The following is a 24085-nucleotide window of genomic DNA, read 5'->3' as shown; positions in this document are numbered from 1 at the left end:
TCCCCTGCCTTTTCATGCGTCTGTCTAAATGCCTCTTAAACATTACTATCCATCTGCTTCCATCACCTTCCCTGGCAGTGCATTCCAGATAGCCACAACCTTGTGTTAAAAACTTTGCTTTGCACATTTCCTTTAAACTTTCCCTAAAACTATACCATTTGACATCTCAACACTGGAAACAATACACTCTATCTACCCTCTTTATGCCTCTCATAATTTTGTATGCTTCGGTCAGGTCATCCCTCAACCTCTGAAACCTCAGAGAAAACAACCTCTTCTAATAGCTAATTCTTGCTGATCCAGGCAACATCCTAGTGAATATCTTAAGCACTCTCTCCAAAGCCCGAGCATCCTTCCTGTAATGTGGTGACCGGAATTTCACACAACATGCCAAATGTGAACTAAACAAAGTTTTTCCAGCTACAACATAACTTGACAACTTGTATATTCAATGGCCCGAGTGATAAATGTAAATATGCCATATGAGTTTTTTAGCACAATATCTACTTGTGTTGCCATTTTCAAGGACCTATGGACTTCCATCTCAAGATCCTTCTATATATCAATGCTCCTAAAGGTTCTGCTATTTACTGTATACTTTCCCCCTACATTTGACCCGCCAAAGTGAAGCACATCACACTTGGCAGATGGAGATTAATCAGATATTTCCCTGCTCATGTTTCTAACTGATTTATATCCAGCCATATTCTTTGACAACCTTCCTCACTGACAACAACATCATCAATTTTCAAGTGTTTTCTGCAAACTTATCAGCCCACTTCTATTTTTCTCTGGATCATTCATACAGCTATATATCACAAATAGTAGCAATCCTAGCACTGATCCCTTTGGAACACAGCTTGTCATACAACTTCAGTCAAAATAACAGCCTCCAATCACTACTATTGGTGGCTTACCAATTTTGGATCTAATCTATCAAGTAACTATACTAAAATCCATACAAACTAATTCACTGTGTTCCCCTTATCAAACACTTTACTCACCTGTTTATAAAACTCATCCAAGCTTGCCAGACATGACCTCCTCTACACAAAGCCATGCTGACTATCCCAAATAAGTCTGTGCTTGCTGGATTTCAATAATCATAACCTCAGTCCATTCCTGCAGGAGTTCCTCAAGGCAGTGTCTTATGCTCAACCATATTCAGTTGTTTAATCAATCAATCGGTCAGAAGTTTGGACAAGTTTGATTAAACAACTGAAAATGGTTGAGCACAGGACGCTGCCTTGATAAAGCAGCTCAAACCTTCGAGCCATAGACTAATACAGAATGGAGAACAGACTCATTGGGATAACTCCTCTATGCCGACCATGGTGCCCACTAAGCTAATCCCATTTGACAATGTCTGGTCCATTTGCCTCTAATAAGGGGTTCCTAACCCTTTATTATGCAATGGATCACTACCATTAATGAAAGGCTCTGTCGACCTCGAGGTTGGGAACCCTTGCTCTAAACACTTTTGATCCATGAGCTTACCGAAATGTCTTTTAAATACTGTTATTGTTCCTGCCTCAACCACTTCCTGAGCAAGCTCATTTCATATATGGACTACACTCTACATGAAGAAATTGCCTCTCAGATACTTTTTAACTTTCAGCTTAAAACCATGTTGTCTGTTTATAATTTGGGCTTCCCTAGATAGAATATTATGTGTATTCACTCAATCTATCCCCCTCATGACTTTATACAACGCTCTAAGGTCACTCCACAATCTCCTTTGTCCCAGAGAATAAAGTCTTAGCCTGTCCAACATCCCCCTATAACTCAAGCTGTTGTGCCCTGGCAGAATCCTTATAAATCTTCTCTGACTTTTTCCAGTTTCATGTCTTTCCTATAACAAGGTGATCAAAACTATACACAGTTCTCCAAGTGTGATCTTTGCAATTATTTATGCAAATACAATATATTGCCAAAACTTCTACACAATGACCTGACTGATGTAGGCCAGTTAACTAAATGCCCTTTTCCCACCCTGTTTACTTGTGATCCTGCCTCTAGTGAACTATGTACTTACTACTCCATGCTCCTGCTGGTCACAACACTCTCCAGGTTTCAACCATTCAATAGTTTGACTTCTCAAAATGTAATTTATCTGAATTGAAAGCCATTGCCAATCTTGGGCCCACTCAACTAGTTGATCAAGACACCATATAATTTTTGATAAACTTTGCTGTCTACAATATCATGTATGTTAGTTTCATGTGAAAATTTACTAACCATACTTCGTATATCCATCAGTATTAAACTTGTTAGCAATTTATTGATTACAGTAAATTTATTAAAGCATTCTAGTGACCTTAAATCCCTAGCCTTTATCATTACAGAGAACCTGTCCTAGGCCTAGCACATACACGCAATTACAAAGATAGCACAGCAGTACCTCTACTTCCTTAGGAACTTGCAAAGATTCAACATGATGTTTAAAACTTAGACAAACTTCAACAGATGTATGCAGGAGAATATATTGAGTGGCTGCATCACTGCCTGATATAGAAACACCAGTGCCTTTGAATGGAAAATCCTCCAAAAAGTTGTGGATATGGCCCAGTCCATCGGGAGTAAAGCACCTCCCACTGCTGAGCACATCTACAGATATACAGGAAAGCTGTCACAGGAAAGCAGCATCCATCATCACAGACTCCCACCACCCAGGTCATGCTCTCTTCTCGCTGCTGCCATCAGGAAGAAGGTACAGGAGCCTCAGGACACACACCATCAAGTTCAGGAACAGTTATTACCCCTCAACCATCAGGCTTCCCAAGCCAGGGGGGTTAACTTCACTCATCTTCACTTGTCTAATCACTGAACTATTCCCACAACCAATGGACTCGCATTCAAAGACCTTTCACCTCATGTTCTCAATATTTATTTCTTCTTCTTCTTCTTCTTCTTCTTCTTCTTCTTCTTCTTCTTCTTCTTCTTCTTCTTCTTCTTCTTCTTCTTCTTCTTCTTCTTCTTCTTCTTCTTCTTCTTCTTCTTCTTCTTCTTCTTCTTCTTCTTCTTCTTCTTCTTCTTCTTCTTCTTCTTCTTCTTCTTCTTCTTCTTCTTCTTCTTCTTCTTCTTCTCCTTCTCCTTCTCCTTCTCCTTCTCCTTCTCCTTCTCCTTCTCCTTCTCCTTCTCCTTCTCCTTCTCCTTCTCCTTCTCCTTCTCCTTCTCCTTCTCCTTCTCCTTCTCCTTCTCCTTCTCCTTCTCCTTCTCCTTCTCCTTCTCCTTCTCCTTCTCCTTCTCCTTCTCCTTCTCCTTCTCCTTCTCCTCCTCCTCCTCCTCCTCCTCCTCCTCCTCCTCCTCCTCCTCCTCCTCCTCCTCCTCCTCCTCCTCCTCCTCCTCCTCCTCCTCCTCCTCCTCCTCCTCCCCCTCCTCCCCCTCCTCCCCCCTCCTCCCCCTCCTCCCCCTCCTCCCCCTCCTCCCCCTCCTCCCCCTCCTCCCCCTCCTCCCCCTCCTCCCCCCTCCTCCCCCTCCTCCCCCTCCTCCCCCTCCTCCCCCTCCTCCCCCTCCTCCCCCTCCTCCCCCTCCTCCCCCTCCTCCCCCTCCTCCCCCCTCCTCCCCCTCCTCCCCCTCTTCTTCTCCTTCTTTTCTCTTTCTTTTTGTATTTGCACAGCTTGTTGTCTTTTGTACATTGCTTGTCAACCCAGAGGTGTGGCCTTTCATTGATTCTATTATGACTATTGGATTTATTGAGTATGCCTGCAAGAAAATGAATCTGCGTGTTGTATATGGTGACATATATGTATTTTGATTATAACTTTACTTTGAATTTTAAACTAAAGTTCCTTCTTCCAGTCAATAAAAGCCGATATCTCGCCTTACGTCTCAGTGTGAGTTATTGATGGTGCATCAAGGGTATGGGGTGCAAGCAGGGGAGTGGGGATGACTGAAAGAATTTGACATGATAGAATGGTGGAGCAGACTCAATGGGCCGAATGGCCCACTTCTGCTCCTATATCTTATGGTCTTAAGGTCTAATTTTCAGCTTTCCCAAATTTGGAGAGCACAGGAAATTAGGGGACTATGATTTATCGTGCCTTAGTTACAGACAGAATATAAACAAGGCTAAGTGCAAATAATTATACCTTTAACTCTGAATAGGCCATGTCAGACTCCAAGCGAAGTAAGAATCACATCTATGTGGACACAGTGGAATAAGCTGAACTAAAGCTACACTGTACATAATGTACTACACATTGTTAATCTTTGTAGAGACTACATATTATTCCACATGGGTCTTATGAGACTGAGGTCATCCATTAATTTATTTGCTTCTCTTACTCCTTTCCTTGATTCCCTTGGGTCTGTAGAAGAATTTGTGGGAGGAAGTGTGGGAGATGAAGGGAGGCAAGAAAACTATATTTATTGGGACCATTTCTGGCTTGGCAGGAGGTGTCAAACATAGAAAAGAACCCAGCAGACATTAAAGTTTGGCTTTGGTCATTGAATTTTAGCTAAACACCTCAAGAGACTGGAGCTGGTTGCAACACTATTTATAATAAATGTAGAAAATGTTGCAGATATTCAGGAAATAGGCCACGTCAGTGGAGAGAAAGATAGAGTTAATATTTTAGGTTAATGGGCCTTATGGCAGGACAAGAAAAATGAGGAATAATTCTATTTGAAGACTTTGCTTCCCCCTCCCCCTTTTTTTCCAGTCATGTAGATAAGATCATTTACATGAATGGTATGTATGATAAGTTCTTCAATGTACTTTGGTACATCTGATAATAATAAACCAATTTACCTATCTATTACCTCATGGGATGGGCAAGCACCAAACATCCTTTACAAACCCGCAGACATCCAAAGTTATCTAAACTATACTTCATCCCCATTCTGATTCCTATAGTGATTAGATTCTATTCATTCAGTTCCTCCGTCTTCCCTATATCTGCTTCCTTTTCCCTGAACTGTGGCTTCTCATATACTATAACTGTTCAAGCTTAGGACACCACAGCTGAAATCAACAGTTAGAGCAATGGGTACTTCAGTAAGCAACATTGTTTTAAGATGTTTTAAAAAATCTATCGATTATCAAAATCAGCGAATCTCGGACTGCAGACTCATGTCACGAGTGTAGTTCCTCTTTAAGAAAACAGAAGCAGGGAACATGAGCTAGTCTACAGGTACAATTGAAATATCAAAGCCTTAGATACCTATCCTGGATTATTCTGCTGCTGAATATACAGTCTCTGGAAAATAAATCTGAAGACCTCAGAGCAAGATTGCAATGCCAGAGGGACATCAGGGACTGCTGTGTAGCTTGTTTCATGGAAACATAGCTCACCTCTGCCATTTTGGATTCAGTGTTGTTGTCTGAAAGCTTCACCATTCTCCACAAAGTCAGGACAACTGAGTCTTTTAAATGTAGAGGAAGTTAAGTTTGCTTTATGATTAACTCATCATGGTGCACAGACGGGGCTGTTTTGCCTCAGTCCTGCTCATCTAACCTGAAACACCTAGTGGTCAAGTGTCGTCCATTTCATCTGCTGAAGGAGTTCTCTGCCATCATCTAGGTAGTGGTATACATTCCACACCTGGCCAACATCAGGCAGGCACTTGAGGCATCGTGATCAGCAATCGTGAAACGGTACACCCTGATTCCTTCCTTATCATTGTGTGGGGTTCCAACCAAACCAGATTGAAGAATCTCTGAACAACTACTATCAATATGTCCCCTGGTGAGCCAGAGGAGCCAACACCCTTGCCGACTGTTATACCACCATTAAAAACATTTCATGCCCACACTTTGGAAAATCCAATCACTTGATTGTACTACTTCTCCCAGCATATAGGCAGACATTAAAGAGTACAGCACCAGTAGTGAGAACCAAGAAGGTACGGTCAAAGGAAGTGGAAGAGTACTTAACATGACTACTTTGAATCGGTGGACTGATCATGATTCAGGGATTCACCTTCAAATATGAATGAATATGTTACAGTTGTCACTGACTTCAACAGGACTTGTGTGGATGAGTGTGTGCCTTTGACAACATACCAGATATTCCCAAACTAAGAGCCGTGGATGAACCAGGAGATTTGTAATATGCTAGGAGCTATATCTGTGGCATTCAAGACTGGTGATCCAGAACTGCACAAGAAGTGTGACCTATGGAAGGCTATTTTAAAAGTGCAAAAGCCATTCTAATTGAGGTTAGAGACAGATTCAGATGCACGTCTGTTCTGGCAGGGCGTCAAGACCATTAATTCCGACAAGGAGAAACCTAACATCATGAATGGCTGTGATGCTTCGCTCCCAGATGAGCTCAATGTCTTTTATGCATGCTTTGAAAGGGAAAATAAAACTACACCTGTGTCAATCCCTGCAACATCTGGGGTGACCCTGTGGTCTGTCTTGGAGGCTGATGACAGAACATCTTTCAAAGGGGTGAGCCCTGGCAAGGAATCAGGCCGTGATGATGTACCTGGTAGGGCACTGAAAACCTGTGCCAACCATCTGGTGGGAGTGTTCAAGGATATCTTCAATCTCTCACTGCTGCAGTCAGAGCTTCCCACCTGCTTCAAAAGGATGACCATTATATCAGTGCACAAGAAGAACAGGGTGAGTTTCCTGGAGAAGGGGAAGCCCTTTCTTGTTCTGTCTAGAAGGAGAGAAGATGAGAACAATAGAGTGGGAAATGGATATGAGCTCAAAAGCTCAGAACAGAATCAGTTTTAGGATTAATATTGCTAGCATATGTGATGAAATCTGGTGTTTTGTGGCAGCGGTATACTATAATACATAATAATCAAAAGACTATAAATTAGAATAAGAATTATATTAAAATATTCAATTAAATAAATATTAAAAAAGAGAGCAAAACAAAAGAGTTATTGTCCATTCAGCAATCTGATGGCAGAGGGGAAGAAGCTGTTCCTGAAATTTGTGTTTTCAATTAATTGTACCTCCTTCTTGACGGTATCAATGAGAAGGGGGCATGTCCTGGGTAATAGGGGTCTATAATGTTGAGTTCCACTTTTTTAAGGAATCACCTTTTGAAAATGTCCTCAGTACCACAGAGGCTAGTGTCCTTGATGGAGCTGGCTGAGTTTACAACTTTCTGTAGGTTTTTCTGACCCCTCCAAACAAGACAGTGATGCAACATATTAAAATGATCTCTGTGGGACCGTATATCTGCAGGAATTTCCAAGATTCTTTAATAGCATACCAAGTCCCCTCTAGCTCCTAATGAAATTTAGTCACTGTCATGCTTTCTTCGTCATTGCTTCAATATGTGGAGCTGAAACTGCACACACTGTCCTTTCCACTGCTGATCCCTCACTGAGAACTGGTATGCGTTCCTTCAAATTCCCCTTCCTGAAATCCACAATCAGTTCCTTGGTCTTGATGTTTTTCTTTGAAGGACTCCCATAGTTTTCTTTGTTTCATGGCTGTCTGGAGAACCCATGAAACTTGGATAATAAATGTACCTTGAACCTTGAACCTGCCATTGACTGAAAGATTGTTGCTGCAATTCTGCTCAACCAGCTGATCTTTCTCAATGCTGTATGGCACCTTGGCACCATCTGAAATTTTGCAACGGATAGCTGTGTCATTGGCAAATTTATAAATGACATTTGAACTGTGCCTAGTTACACAATCATGGGTGTAGAGAGAGTAGAGCAGTGGGCTAAGCCTGCATCCTTGAGGTGAGCCAGTGCTGATTATCAGCTAGGAGTTCTATTCCCAACCACAAGTTTTGGAGTTTGTTGATTAGAACTGAGGATATGATTTTGTTGAACGCCAAGCTGTAATCAACAAACAGCAGCCTGTCGTAGATATTGCTCAGCATCCATAAAACTAAAGACTACATTGTTAAGTTCAGGAAGAGGAAAGGGGACAGATATGCACCAGACTACTTTGGAGAATTAGCAATAGAGAGAGTCAGCAGTTTCAAATTCTTGGTCATTTAACATATCAGATGACCTGTCTTCGGCCTAACATGTAGATGTGATTACAAGCAAGGCATGCCAATGATTTTCTTAGGAAGTAAAGGAAATTCAGCTTGTCTCTAAACAATAACAAATTTCAACAGCTCTATCATTGAAAGTGTGTAACTTTATAGTCTGGTATTGTGATTCAAATGCACAGGAACATAAAAAGCTGCAGCAGTTAGCGGACTCTGCCCAATGCATCACACGGCACATCACTCCTTGCCATCAATAGCACCTACAGGGGGCACTATTTCTAAAAAGCAACATCCATCATCAGAGCTGCCATTGGGCAGGAGGGTCAGAAGCCTGAAGTCTTACATCACCAGTTTCAGGAAGAGCTTTTCCCTTCAACCGTTCTGTTCTTGAACCAACCAGCACCAACTATGACCATTTAGATTACTTTCGACTAAAATGGACATTATATTTTGTTCTAATGCTGTTCTTCCTTTTAAAATTATGTATCATATATACTTAACTTGTTTTTTTTTGGAGAATGGCACTTATGCCTGTGGTACTACTGCAAGTCTTCATTACAGCTATCCATACATGTATTTGTGCATTTGGCAATATACTCTATTTTAACTTTAACTAGATTCGATCATTGACACATCTTCCTGTCCTCTCCCCAACAACATTCTAAAGCTTCCACCAGGACTTTCTGGTCCATTCATCAAACCAATCGCTCTCTTTTATATGGCAATTTCCCTCTGCAACTGGGTCTTCAGTACAAAGATGTCTTTAGCCTGAAACATTAACTGTTTCTCTTCCCACAGATGCTCCCTGACCAACTAAATTTTCCTGCATTTTCCTTTCTTTTTAGTTTCTGAAGAGAAAAGAAAATGACCAGTGGTGGACAATCAAGTGCTAGTTCAAACACATACTGGAATATATATTGTGAATGGTACTCATATGACACCATGTGCCAATGATGCTGCTACAAGGAAGTTCTGAAGTTTTAAAATAGTTATCTTTGTAAGCTTTAGTAACCATGAAATTATGGAAAGTGGCCCAGAAGTCAGTTAAAAATATACCATTGAAATACATATAGTACAGATCATATAGATAAGGATCTATAGTGTAAATGCAAACAGGCTTTTTCCAGTATGGTTGAGTGGGACTACAATAGAGGTCATGGGTTAAGGGTGAAAGGTGAAAACTTGACATGATACTTCTTTACGCAGAGAGTGGTGAGAACGTGAAATGAGCTGCCATTGTAAGTGTGCATGCAAGCTTGATTTCAACGTTTGAGAGAAGTTGGATAGGTACGTGGACAGTACGGGTACAGCGGGCTCTGGTCCTGTTGCAGTTTGATGGAAATAGGCAGTTTAAATGTTTTGGCATGGACTGGATGGTCCAAAGAGCCTGTTTTTGTGCTGGAGTTTTCTAAGACTCTATCTCCTATTCCCCCAAGCCCACTCTCTGGCCCATCCATGTAACATTCTGCTTGTTCCATACACCGCCGGATGGGGTCTTCTTTTAGGAAATGAATGACTCAGCACAGTAACATACACACAATGCGAGAGGGAGGATATCAGCAGGCCAGGCGCATCTATGGAAAAGAGTAAAGGGTCTCACACAGTACAGGAGTTGTCTCCGCACTGATGTCCAAGTGCAGTCACAGAAGTTCTTTTATGGTTGGCATGTCCTGTCCCCAGACTCACAGACCATTATCAGTGTCTCCTCAATAAACAATATTCAGATCATGTAAAAACATGAAAAGTATTAAAGATTATTTCAAATTTAATCACTAAAATGGAAATAAAAATCAAATAAAACATTCCAACCTACCTGTAATAAATAATAATTGTCTAATGTGAGACATCCATGAATGGATATCGCACTTCAAACCAGCAGAGTGTAGACGAGGGCCAGCCCAGCTCTGCAAGTTGTCAGCAGATTCTGGAGTTGAGTTCTGATAAGCCCTTGGGCTTGTGAATTGATGTGACTGTCGTTTGATGTAATTGGTGTGCCCTGGAATCGACGCTGAGGATCGAGGTCTGAGGGTCAAATCAGAACTCCGGAAGTTGAGACTGGAGCTGAGTCTGTGAGTACCCTGGAAAGGTCAAAACCTGGAAAGGTCTGCTCGTCCAAGTCCACGTCAGCTGGAGATTGGATGTTAGCCATGAGGTTAAAGGGGCTTGCTGTTGCTGCGGTTTTGTTGTGTTCCGTGTTGTTCTGCTGAACATTGTGGGCATGCTATGTTGGAGCTAGAATGTGCGGCAACGCTTGCAGCCTGTCCCCAGCACGTCCTCAAGTGTGTCAGTTCTTAATGCAAATGATGCATTTCACTGTATGTTTCAATGTGCGTGTGACAAATAAACTGGAGTCTTGAATTTTGAAACTTGTGTTGTTTAGTTTTCTCCCTTTGTCACAATTCCTTGGATCATACTCCTATGCAACTCAGCATTCAATACCAAAGATTTTTCTCAGATAGAAACACCTGTATGTCTTCTACCAAACCTGAGAAGAAGCTCATGCCAGATTTCAGCAAATGCATATATCAATATTATTTGCACATTGACTTACTTACTGCCTGTTATTCTGCTGGTGTTTAGGGCAGCAATGAAGACCCTCCATTTCCCCCTGAAGAAGGATTCGTCATTACTTTTTCTGTAAGAATTGCTTTTTGACCAGTCAGGGTTCTTAGCCATGAGCTGATCCCCTAAACCCTGAAGGACCAGTGGACATTCTTAGAATGACATCTATCTTTTGATCTATTTGGCATGGGTGACCCTACCAAGAGCCAAGACCCTGACTCCAGTCAACATAGGTCTTCAGATCATTGAGACATGCAAGCCTCCAAACCCTATGACAAGGTTGTGGTCCTCTTGAAGAATAATTTGCAAGTACTAACGTTTGTACAATGGGAATAGGTTTTTTGATATGACCATTCTCTAACAATATTGCTGGCTGACTTCTTATAAGGTCCCCGTAATGCATTCATTTTGCACAACATAGTTTTGCTAGATATCCTAATATAAATATTACCACATAACAGTAAATCACTAGATTGCTTTTAATAGGGATATTTTGATTAATGGCCATTTAATACTGCTTTCATCTGCTTAATGATGTATATATATATATATCTAGCACTGCTGTTCAGTCTAGTATTGATGCACCATCAATAACTCACACTGAGACGTAAGGCGAGATATCGGCTTTTATTGACTGGAAGAAGGAACCAGGAGTGAGTGTCTATCATACAATGTCCTGGAGACTGAGGCCGAGCGTCAGGCCTCAGATCTCCTTTATACAGGGGCCTGTGGGAGGAGCCACAGGAGCAGTCAGCAGGGGGCGTGTCCCGACAGGCACATAGTTCACCACAAGTATTTCTGTCAATTCTGAAAAAAATTAAGACTTTTGCAGCCCTTTCCCATTACACAGCTTAGAGTAATACATTTCCTTCACAAGAGAGTGCCCATATACTGTTCTATGCTTATGATAAATATTATTTAAGTATTTAGCTTTTAAGCTGAATAATTGCATCATCTTAATCATCATTACCATTTCATTGAATGAATTTTTTTTATCATTCAGAAACAAGCTAACCCAGCTGGATCACTTTGCTTTTTTGTGTGTTTTTCTTGTCCTATAAAATAATAAAGTTTAAGAACATTTGGCATTCTAAATCATCAGTATAATGTGCTAAGATAAATGCATGGCAGAACTTTTCTTTCAACACTTTAATAGAACCTTTATTTGCTAGCTATCAGTCTTTTGGAAAAACTCAGCAGGTCGAGGAGCACCTGTTGAGGGAAAGGAAATGTCAATGTCAACAATTCTTACCCTCTCATCCCCCTTACAAATGCTGCTCTGCTCATTGAATTCATTCAGTAGTTAATAGTTGCTCCATTTCCAGCATTTGTAATCTCTTGTGATTTTATTTAATGTGCAGATTTCTATGATATCAGGAAAAAACAGACATCATAACCACACTGGCTTTTGTGAAGTAGTATTTATCTATATCAACGGAACAATCTAGAAAAAAAATGGGGAAGAAATAGGTCTTGAAATTCTTGCTGTGTCCCAGGAACAAGCTGAACAACCATCAAGTTAGGTAAATATCACAAGATCAGTTCGAGAAAATTTGTGCCTTGTTTAATGCCCCCATGGTGGGGAACTAGAATGGGCTTATTGTCAAGAGGTCAAGAGTAGTCAAGAGGCTTATTGAATTTTGCATCAGGCCATTCTCCACGTTATGTCTGGAGGGCTTCCTGGAAAATTCCAAGAACTCATTCTTGGTGCCCCAAGTTCTCTTGAGATCCCTGGAAAAGCCATGAAGTGCTTGATGGACTTAATAATTTTTGCAAGTAAGTTTTCTTTGCTGTCAGCATGGACTCATTTGTGCAATCTCTTCAGATTTATTGGCGTTTGACCAACCCATGTGATGCAGTGCCCCAAATAATCAACCAACTTTTCAATCTTACCACTTCTTGGAAATTAATATGAAAGCCTACAAATTTGTCTGTGCACATTAGGTCAAGTTAACCTGCTGCTATGCAGCATACCACGAGAACAACAGCAGATTAACATGAACTTGAGAACATTTCTTAGCCTTTTTGTTAATTTCCAAGGAATAGGGAAATGTTAAGTTTGTATTCCTTGATTTCCTTGTTGTGAGAGAATGGTGCTGTGGTGAAACATGAGCCCTGATCATATTGAATGGCAGAGCCAGCACAAGGTCTAACTCCATCCCCTATTTTTTTTATATTCTACAGTTGAATGCCTTTCCAAGGACTAATAAAAGTGGATGATAAATGTTAAAGGAATGGCAGTTTTTTTTTATCATTGTTGCCAGAGCTGTTTCAAAATAGCCCACCTCTTTAAGTGGTTCTCTGCGCCACAAACACAGGCAGTTAGCAGAAGGAGCTGTGTAATTTTAAAGGGTTCATTAAATTGCTACATAAACATCACTTGTTACAGCAGCTAAGTATCACTGAATCTAATATTAATATAGAATAATGGCCTTTGTAGTCTTCAATCCATCACATTTTCTTAAAACATTGTGCATGAACAGTGGAGCAAGAAATGGCTCCTCTTTATAATGAATGTGCCAATTACTGCCCGTTAGTGTCTTCACTACAATCTGGATAAATTTGCTTTGTAATTCCCCAGTGAGCCATTAACTGGCTCAGGAGCTGGTTTCTCAAATCTTCTGCATAGGTGTTAGTCACTAAGGAATCTATATGGCCAGAAGTTATAATTCACTAACATCATAATTCTTAAATGCACTTAAAAGAACATATTAAACTAATCATCTGTATAGGGAGCCCCCAAGCAGCAATGTCCTACTGCAGTGGAGGCCCAAGGCGTTCTGCATTTGAGAATAATCCTTACAAGCAAAAATACAATCAAAGGCTTTGCTCCACTGAGATTGTGGTAAAAGAGCAAGGCAAAGAGGGAATGCGAGGTCCTGGGTGGGGAATGATCCTGGTGAGAATGTAAAGGATAAGAATGATAGGCTTGGAGTTGGTGACTAGCTATCAAATGGGTAAATGAACCAGAGATGGAGAAATATGCCAGACTTAAGGAGCATATTCCTACCAATAGCAGAGAGGATAATGGAAGCAAATGTCCAAAAAGTTTGAAGACTAGTACTAAACTGGCACAGGATTAATGCTACAGAGGTACTGGCCGCAGACCAGGAAGGGTTAAATCCCTTCAACCAATGCCACTGCTAGCTGACCAAGTCCTACTTCACTGAGAATGATCCATGTATCAGATGTACAAATGATTTTGCAAACTTGGTTATCTTATGTCCTTAAAAGAGCATGCATGGAGAACCTGGAACAAATTTTGGTAAGTGCATGAGCATGGACCTGGCCTAGAAGATGAGCACACCTTTAGGGTGTTGAGGTTCTGCAGCCCTGGGGATGATTTGATTCTATGCCAGAGTTGCTGACTGAAGTGAAAATGGAATATCATGAATAGTGGATCAGCTGTCACGGGCCTCTATACTCATATCTCTCTCACTCGCTCTCTCTCTTTCTCTAGTTGATGGGGGAGAGTTTGTTGCCGATTCTCAAGTCGGACAACTCAGAAGAAAAAACGACGCAGCAGACTTTAACATCGCAATCAATGAGTTGTTTTTTTTGACCTGTTAGTCTCCCCTCTCGCTGTGTGACACCTCTCTGCCCTTTATTAGAGAGCGAGAGGGAGAGAATGTCGAATTGTCGGGATAACAACAATTAGTTTTTGTTGTACTGCAGATCATGGTCTTTATTCGGGTTTTACTACTGCTTGCTTGGTCGGTGTAGGGTGCTGATGCTTTTTTGCTGAAGTAAGTGGGAGATGGGAGGGTCATTGCATTGCTACTGCTTGTGTGTGGGACGGTGAGGCGGGGGGGGTCTTTTGAGTTCTAACGTTTTTACTGTTATTCATTCTTTGGGTACCCTTCTGTTTTCATGGATGTCTCCGAAGAGCAAGAATTTCAGGTTGTATATTGTATACATTTTCTGACATTAAATGGAACCATTGAACTGTGAAGGATTGCTACAAAAAAATTTCCAACCTACTCAACTTTCTGTGAAATTTCGACTGACCAGGCATGTTGTTTACACATTGAGTGTACAAATAAATCTGGTCCATTAAATAATAAGTAAAAATAGAAAGTATTAGCAAATATTGGCAGTCTGAGACCAAAAGAAGAATTAAGTCATAGCTTTATTTTAAATAAATGAGCATACATTTGTGCACAGCATATTTTCTTTTTTTGTATCTTTTAAATCAACTTCCTGTACGTTCTTAATTGGTGGGCTGGGAATACTTTAATAGGTTGTTATTTCCAAAATAGACCTTAACCTAATGTGCCAGGTCATAAAAATTGTTAAGATTTTGCAGAACATTGCTAATGGCTAGGGAATATTACTTTGAGTCAGCACATAAAACAACATACACTATTTGGGGAATAAGCAGACAGTTTTGGATGTTGTCACAATCGCAATGGATAATTGATTATGGAGGAATTGAATTAGGCAGTAGACTGGAGCAGAAGCCGAGGAACATTGTAAGGGAATTGGTCAAAAGTACAGTTTGTTAAAGGACTCACTCAGCAAAGAGAGTGGGTGAAAGAGGATAGAGGGTAGAGGAGGTGGTTGTCTCGTCTGAAGGGAAGTTGGTTATTTGGAAAGCCAGTGGATAGTAGGCAGAAAATATTAGGGAGGAGAGAGAATTGCTTGTGATCAGAATTAGTGTGGGGGTGGGAAGGTGATGAATATTGTCACCAAAAGGAGGAGATGGAAAAAAATTGCGGAGAAAAGAAATTTAAATTATCTACCTGCCTTGATTTAGTGTTATCGTTTGTATTAGTGGGCCTTGAATTAGGCAATCAGGTGTCACTCAAAATAGGCAGGCAGAGAGATCCTAGTGCTTCAAAAGGTCACTGTCCAGTCAAATCACACTGATTTCTTCTGAGTCTGCATGAAAAAGGTTTTTTTTGAGAATTCAGCATTTAAGAATGTCAGAATTTTTTAAAGAATTTAAGAAATAATAAATTTTTAAGGATTAAGAATTCATGAACCACTTAAAGCTCATAAAGTGATGATTGTCTATGATAAACAGTTGACCATCAGATTGGATAATAAAACAAGCAATACAGTGGTAGGGTCAGAATTGGCACCCATTGACTGCAATGAGCAATTGCCAGTCTTGATAATGTACCAGATTTTCCTAAAGGTCCCTTTGATTAACTCTGTATTGTTTCTTCAGCTCAAAACCAGTAACTCTGGCATTTACCAGCATCATCTACATCCTTGATATCATATCATTCAACATACTTATGCCCTTGTTTCCTGCAATATTACCTTCAAATATCAATTCCTTTTCAGATTTCCAGCAATGAAATACCACCTCCCAGCCTTTTTACATTAGAAATGTTTCCAGCTAGATTCAGCACAGTAGCAACTGTTTTTATTGTTAGGCCAATTAAAGACCAATTTGCCAGTATGGATCCCGAAATCCCTTATTTATCTTTTATATTAAATTGGCTTTTTCGCTTGTGCGTTTACCAGAGTGCAAGCTAACGTATTACTTACTGATGAACCATGTTCCTTATTTCCCTGACAGTATTATACCCCAGACACAAATGAAAAATATTGCTAAATTGAACCTGAACACTGTCTTCTATGGTATTTCTTAGAATAATAAGCTCTTTCCCAGTCAGCATTGTTTACAGATCTTTGTGTGCCTCAGCTCTTAGTAAACCTTTATGTTGAAATTAAAAATTCTTCGTATGGCTTTATGGCCCCCTCCCTCAAAATTTCTCAGTATTAATTAGAGCCTTGTGTCTCTAATGGAGACAATCGTCAGGTTTTCAGTACATTTGTTAAAAGAGCAAAAGTTCAATATATTAGAATTAGTCTGTTAAAACATCTTTCAAAGGAAACCGATAGTGGTTTTTATGCAAGTAAATTACATTCCTAGGATAGATAAATGCTCAGTCATGGCTGCTCTTGTGTGCTCATTCTCTTGAGATTTTGTTACAAATTCATGGTTTTCCTTGTGCAAATGACAAATAGCCATCATTCTGTGAGTTTTAATCCCCAGCTCAGTGGGATACTGCACAAACATATTGAACTGACAGAGCACCCTCTGTGCCTCATTGAGTTTACCACTGCTGATAGTGCAGTCTGCAGTGAAATCTGGAAGAATCATCAGTTTCTGCTAATTAAATCACAGCTATCCCTTTTTTTTCCCACAGGAATGTTTCAATACTTTTCTTCCTCCAGACTGAAGAGACAGCAGGGTCAAATAGAAAATCAGAAAATATACAGATAGTTTTCTTCAAGGGAAAATTACAAGGGAGATAATGTAAGTGCATGAATTTTCAGTGCTACAATTTGGGTGAATTATACAAATCTTTAACAAGAACTCTCTTCAGACATGCACTATTACACTATTGAAAAGGCTGTGAGTCTCTCTGAGTTATCTATTCTAGCCAGTGCTCCTGGTATGGTTTATACACATTGGTAAGACCTGATGTAGATTGGGGTATTGCTTTGTCGAACACATTCACTTCTTTAACCATAAAATGTGAGGTTTCCTGGTGACCATCCATTTCAGTTCTACTTCCCAGTCACATTCTGACATGGCCTCCTCTACTGCCATGATGAAGCCACACTCAGATTGGAGGAGCGCCATCTCATACTCCAACTGGGTAGTGTGCAACTTGATGGCACAAACATCAATTTACCTAACTTCCAGTAATCCCCTGCTTCTCTTTATTTCCATTCCTTGCTTTGGTTCCCCTCTTTACTACTTTGCTTCTCCTCACCTGCCCATCTCCTCCCTCTGATGCCCTTCCTCTTTCCCTTCCACGGTCCCCTGTCCACTCCTAACAAGTTCCTTCTTCTTCAGTCTTTTACCTCTTCCACATATTACCTCCCAGCTTCTTACTTCATTCCTACTTACTCACCTGCCCACCTTCCCCCTCACCTGGTTTCACCTATCTCCTGTCAGGTGGTATTCCTTTCCCTTCCTCCACCTTTTTATTTGGCTTCTGCCTCCTTCCATTTTGAGTCCTGATGAAGTATCTCAGCCCGAAACATCAACAATTTATTCCCTTCCATAGATGCTGCTTGACTTGCTGAGTTTCTCCAGCATTTTGTATGCATAACACTATTGTACCTGCCTCAACCATTTCCACTGGCAGGACATTCCACATACTGACGACCATCCGCATGAAAAATGTTACCCCGCAGATAGCTTTAGAATCTTCTTCCTCTCACCTTATAAACCTATGCCCCTTCATTTTGGACTCCCCTGCCTTTGGGAAAGGTTGATACCACACACCTTATCTGTCCCTATCATAATTCCAAATATTCCTATATGGTCACCCCTCATTCTCCTGTGTCGCCAGCCTCCAAAGTTTCTGTCATGACAAACAGTCTCCATGAATGTTCTTTAACAAAACTCTATGATCTTTAATGTTGCTGTAAAATCTCTTGATATTCTGCTCTGCTCTAAGGAGACAATTTTCATTTCTTCTCTCTCTCCATGTAACCAAGTTCTTAGCAATCTAGTAACTTCCCTTAGTTTCTACTCTAATTCATCTGTGGAATTGTGTTTCTGATTCTCAGTTGGAGAAAGACTTCTCAAGTTAAAAAGACAAGCTGTGGGAAAAAATTGGAAAGAAATGTTCTGATTGAATTGTTCTGTGTTGTATCAAGCGGACAGCAGAATATGATGAAGTAAGAAATTCTTTTAGCTGAGGGGTATTTAAAGTCAGTGAGGAATTGTCAATTGATAAATCTTGCTATAGTTGACTTTATATAAATTCAGGTGGGGTACATCAGATCTTGACGCCCTGGGTCTTTGGGATGAGGTAACAAAGAAAAAATATAATGCCAATGGCCAGTTGGCAAAGAGAACAGCTTCTTGGTAGCCAATCATGTGCCTCTACTGGTGTGCAATCACTATAAAAAGCAGGAGGTATGAATTTCAGCATAGCAGATTTAAAAGGAGGTAACTTAATTAGTCAGTCTCAATATGATAGATTCAACCCAGTGTGATCACCTAACAACCAATTGTACACAGCAGCTGAATGAACAATTTGGGACCTGTGAATAGAGTGTTTCAATTCATATGTAAAAGTAATGACATTACATAAGAAAATCCAATTCACAACAAATTAAAGTTATTCTTTGACAAGCTCTAGTCATTTACCTTGCTATAAATTTTTATTAGGAATAGAAGCATTGGACAAACTCTGTTTCTCCATATTCATAAATATAGAAGCCAGAATTGGAATGGAAAAACCAGTGATATCTGAAATTTTAGCACATCATCTTTGTTGTTCTTCCCTGTGGGGTAACCTTTAGAAATTTCAAACCAAATCACTGCCCCTGCCTAAATTGCCCTCTTCAAGGCTGAACCCAATAAGAGCATTAGGTTGACAGTCAGTGGTTCCCAGAGGATTGGTTGGCAACTGAACCATATTACTGAGGCTGCAAATTCCAAAATGAAACAGGTTTGTGAGTTTAATATTTTTTTGCAAGATATTTATGTTCCTTGGAAACTTAGCAGCTGAAGAATAACTGGAGAACTTTAGAAAAAGACATGTGATCTAAGATGCACTTGTTGACTTGCACCCTGACTTGCTTTCTTGTTCATTTGGTGGAATGGCTGGCTTCTACTTTGTTCCACTTCTTGATGGTACATGCCAGAGAGAGGTCATGAGAGGCTGGATGAATAGGGACTCTTACTCATCTTTCAGCTTATTACTATTTTAAAGGATCTTTATAAAGAATGACAGATACAGATTCCGCTGAAACTCTCAAATGAGGAACCAGATAATTGGAGCTAGTGGGGAAAACACAATGGAATTCTCCACATTCCATTCAAAGAAATACCACAGACCCACGTTGTTTCTAGGATTTACCTGGGATTTACTAGGATGTTACCTGGGTTTCAGCACTTAAGTTACAGAGAAAGGTTGAACAAGTTAGGTCTCTATTCATTGGAGCGTAGAAGGTTGAGGGGGGATTTGATCGAGGTATTTAAAATTTTGAGAGGGATAGATAGAGTTGACGTGACTAGGCCGTTTCCATTGAGAGTAGGGGAGATTCAAACGAGAGGACATGGTTTGAGAGTTAGGGGGCAGAAGTTTAAGGGAAACACGAGGGGGTATTTCTTTACTCAGAGAGTGATAGCTGTGTGGAATGAGCTTCCTGTAGAAGTAGTAGAGGCCTATTCAGTTGTGTCATTTAAGGTAAAATTGGATAGGTATATGGACAGGAAAGGAGTGGAGGGTTATGGGCTGAGTACGGGTAGGTGGGACTAGGTGAGATTCAGAGTTCGGCACGGACTAGGAGGGCCGAGATGGCCTGTTTCCGTGCTGTGATTGTTATATGGTTATATGGTTTCCATTCTGGAATATACGTCTTACCTGCTCAGAGATGACTGAGGAGGCATTAAAACAAAGCAAGATGGAGAAATAAAGAAGAGAGATTCGAAGGCAGGATAACATATTCATTAAAAGAAAGGTTTGTAAAAGTAAGGGATGGGGTGCAAGGGCTAGAAAGACAACCTACACTGGTGGAGTGGAAGGATTAGGAAACAAATCGTGCTGATCCTTTTAGAACCAATCCAATCTGCTCCCAATCATTAGCAATTGCATTAAATACTACTAAATCTTCATTATCCTCTTCAATAACATAAGACAGGAGCTAAGCAAGCGTACTTGATGCCTCTCAGGTACAGGGTTTGGCTTGAGCATCAGAAAAAACAACGCTCAATTACTTGCATTGGAGAAGTTCAGACGACCTTACTTCTGGATATATAGTAACATTAATATACTGAGTAATCCCAAGATAATTCACAAAAGCCTGGTAAAATGCCAAGCAAGAAATAGGGAAAAGGGCAAAAAAGCAGGGCACATGGGGTGATAGGGAAAGGAGGTTTCAAAAATTAGGAATTACGTAACAGGATAGTTCCCACATCTTAAAATCAGAAGAGATAAGGAGAAGGAAAACAAAATAGGCAGATATATGAGAAGGGTTGTTTTTTTTTCTGGCAGTTGTAGCACGTTAAATGCAACAATAAAGTAACCAGTGTTTGTTAATCCTGGGAACTAAAATCTTGCACTACAAATATTATAAATGTTTTGATAAAGCAATTAATTGTGTCCATTTTCTTGCAAGCATTTAGTCACTGAATAGATTAAAAGCCATCTAGTTTTTAATTTAGGCTGGTCAGGCATTCATCATTTGTTTGGCATGAGGGCAGAGTAAAAGGCAATGTTAACTTCTTACTGTAATGAATTTCACTTTCAAAGGCTCGGCTATATTTTACAGATCAATCATCTATAGCTAAAAATTTAACAGAATAATCATTACATCAAATTAAGGCACAAAGTAAAATCAGTGAATTTCCATTTTTTGTATGAATCAACATCAGCATGATTCTGCATGTTTCTTCAGTGTCTCGTGCAGGCAAAGAAAACCATGCTGTTCTTGAAAATCGAATCCCTGTGATATTTTGCTTAAGCTGTGCAAATTTGACTTTGTGTGATAGTGCAAAATGAGCAGTATTAATTCATCTCATTCATAAGTCACTTGAAGAGGTACCAAAGTTGACAATATTAGCCTAGAAATTCATTAGCATAGCACATTTTTGATGCACTGCAAAACTATATAACCATGCTAGCATGGTTCAGGAGGGTTTAAACTAATTTGCAAGGGGGATGGGACCCAGAGCGATAGAGCAGTGAAAGAAGTGCATGGAGTAAAGCCAGATGTAAGATATAGAGAGGCTTTGAGGAAAGAGTAGCAGAATAAAGGGTGTAAAGGTAGTAAGGTAGAAGGGCTAAGGTGTGTGTACTTCAATGCAAGAAGCATCAGGAACAAAGGTGATGAACTGAGAGCTTGGATACATACATGGAATTATGATGTAGTTGCCATTATGGAGACTTGGCTGCCAACAGGGCAGGAATGGATTCTCAATATTTCTGGATTTCAGTGCTTTAAAAGGGATAGAGAGTGGGGAAAAAGGGGAGGAGGGGTGGCATTACTGGTCAGGAATACTATTACAGCTGCAGAAAGGGTGGGTAATGTAGGAGGATCCTCTTTTGAGTCAGTATGGGTGGAAGTCAGGAACAGGAAGAGAGCAGTTACTCTACTGGGGGTATTCTATAGGCCCCCTGGTAGCAGCAGAGATACTGAGGAGCAGATTGGGAGGCAGACTTTGGAAAGGTCCAAAAATAACAGGGTTGTTATCATGTTGATTGGCACTTGATTAGTTCCAAGGGTTTAGATGGGGCAGAGTTTGTTAAGTGTGTCCAGGATGGATTCCTGTCACAGTATGTTAACAGGCCGACTAGGGGGAATGCCATACTAGATCTAGTATTAGGTAACGAACCAGGTCAGGTCACAGATCTGTCAGTGGGTGAGCATCTGGGGGACAGTGACCACCGCTCCCTGGTCTTCAGCATTATCATGGAAAAGGATAGAATCAGAGAGGACAGGAAAATTTTTAATTGAGGAAGGGAAAATTATGAGGCTATAAGGCTAGAACTTACGGGTGTGAATTGGGATGATGTTTTTGCAGGGAAATGTACTATGGACATGTGGTCAATGTTTAAGGATCTTCTACAGGATGTTAGGGATAAATTTGGCCAGGTGAGGAAGATAAAGAATGGTAGGGTAAAGGAACCATGGGTGACAAGTGAGGTGGAAAATCTAGTCAGGTGGAAGAAGGCAGCATACATGAGGTTTAGGAAGCAAGGATCAGATGGGTCTATTGAGGAATATAGGGTAGAAAGAAAGGAGCTTAAGAAGGGGGTGAGAAGAGCAAGAAAGGGGCATGAGAAGGCCCTGGTGAATAGAGTAAAGGAAAGCCCCAAGGCATTTTTCAATTATGTGAAGAACAAAAGGATGACAGGAGTGAAGGTAGGACCGATTAGAGATAAAAGTGGGAAGATGTGCCTGGAGGCTGTGGAAGTGAGCGAGGTCCTCAATGAATACTTCTCTTCAGTATTCACCAATGAGAGGGAACTTGATGACGGTGAGGACAATATGAGTGAGGTTGATGTTCTGGGGCATGTTGATATTAAGGGAGAAGAGGTGTTGGAGTTGTTAAAATACATTAGGATGGATAAGTCCTCAGGGCCTGATGGAATATTCCCCAGGCTGCTTCACGAGGCGAGGGAAGAGATTGCTGAGCCTCTGGCTAGGATCTTTATGTCCTCGTTGTCCACAGGAATGGTACCGGAGGATTGGAGGGAGGCGAATGTTGTCCCCTTGTTCAAAAAAGGTAGTAGGGATAGTCCAGGCAATTATAGACCAGTGAGCCTTATGTCTCTGGTGCGAAAGCTGTTGGAAAAGATTCTTAGAGATAGGATCTATGGACATTTAGAGAATCATGGTCTACTCAGGGACAGTCAGCATGGCTTTGTGAAGGGCAGATCATGCCTAACAAGCCTGATAGAGTTCTTTGAGGAGGTGACCAGGCATATAGATGAGGGTAGTACAGTGGATGTGATCTACATGGATTTTAGTAAGGCATTTGACAAGGTTCCACATGGTAGGCTTATTCAGAAAATCAGAAGGCATGGGATCCAGGGAAGTTTGGCCAGGTGGATTCTGAATTGGCTTGCCTGCAGACGGCAGAGGGTTGTGGTGGAGGGAGTACATTCAGATTGGAGGGTTGTGACTAGTGGTGTTCCACAAGGATCTGTTCTGGGACCTCTACTTTTTGTGATTTTTATTAACGACCTGGATGTGCGGGTAGAAGGGTGGGTTGGCAAGTTTGAAGACGACACAAAGGTTGGTGGGGTTGTAGATAGTGTAGAGGATTGTTGAAGATTGCAGAAAGACATTGATAGGATGCAGAAGTAGGCTGAGAAGTGGCAGATGGAGTTCAACCCAGCGAAGTGTGAGGTGGTACACTTTGGAAGGACAAGCTCCAAGGCAGAGTACAAAGTAAATGGCAGGATACTTGGTAGTGTGGATGAGCAGAGGGATCTGGGGGTACATGTCAACAGATCCCTGAAAGTTGCCTCACAGGTAGATAGGGTGGTTAAGAAAGCTTATGGGGAGTTAGCTTTCATAAGTCAAGGGATAGAGTTTAAGAGACGCGATGTAATGATGCAGCTGTATAAAACTCTTGTTAGGCCACACTTGGAGTACTGTATCCAGTTCTGGTCGCCTCACTATAGGAAGGATGTGGAAACATTGGAAAGGGTACAGAGGAGATTTAACAGGATGCTGCCTGGTTGGAGAGTATGGATTATGATCAAAGATTAAGGGAGCTAGGGCTTTACTGTTTGGAGAGAAGGTGGATGAGAGGAGACATGATAGAGGTATACAAAATATTAAGAGGAATAGACAGAGTGGACAGCCAATGCCTCTTCCCCAGGGCACCGCTGCTCAGTACAAGAGGACATGACTTTAAGGTAAGGGGAGGGAAGTTCAAGAGGGATATTAGAGGAAGGTTTTTCACTCAGAGAGTGGATGGTGCGTGGAATGCACTGCCTGAGTCAGTGGTGAAGGCAGATACACTAGTGAAGTTTAAGACATTACTAGACAGGTATATGGAGGAATTTATGTCGGGGGTTATACGGGAGGGAGGGTTTGAGGGTTGGCACAACATTGTGGGCCGAAGGGCCTGTAATGTGCTGTACTATACTATATTCTATGTCCTA

This window comes from Hypanus sabinus, chromosome 6 (assembly GCF_030144855.1).
Source record: "Hypanus sabinus isolate sHypSab1 chromosome 6, sHypSab1.hap1, whole genome shotgun sequence".
Taxonomy (NCBI): Eukaryota; Metazoa; Chordata; class Chondrichthyes; order Myliobatiformes; family Dasyatidae; genus Hypanus; species Hypanus sabinus.
This window is presented reverse-complemented; position numbering follows the sequence as displayed.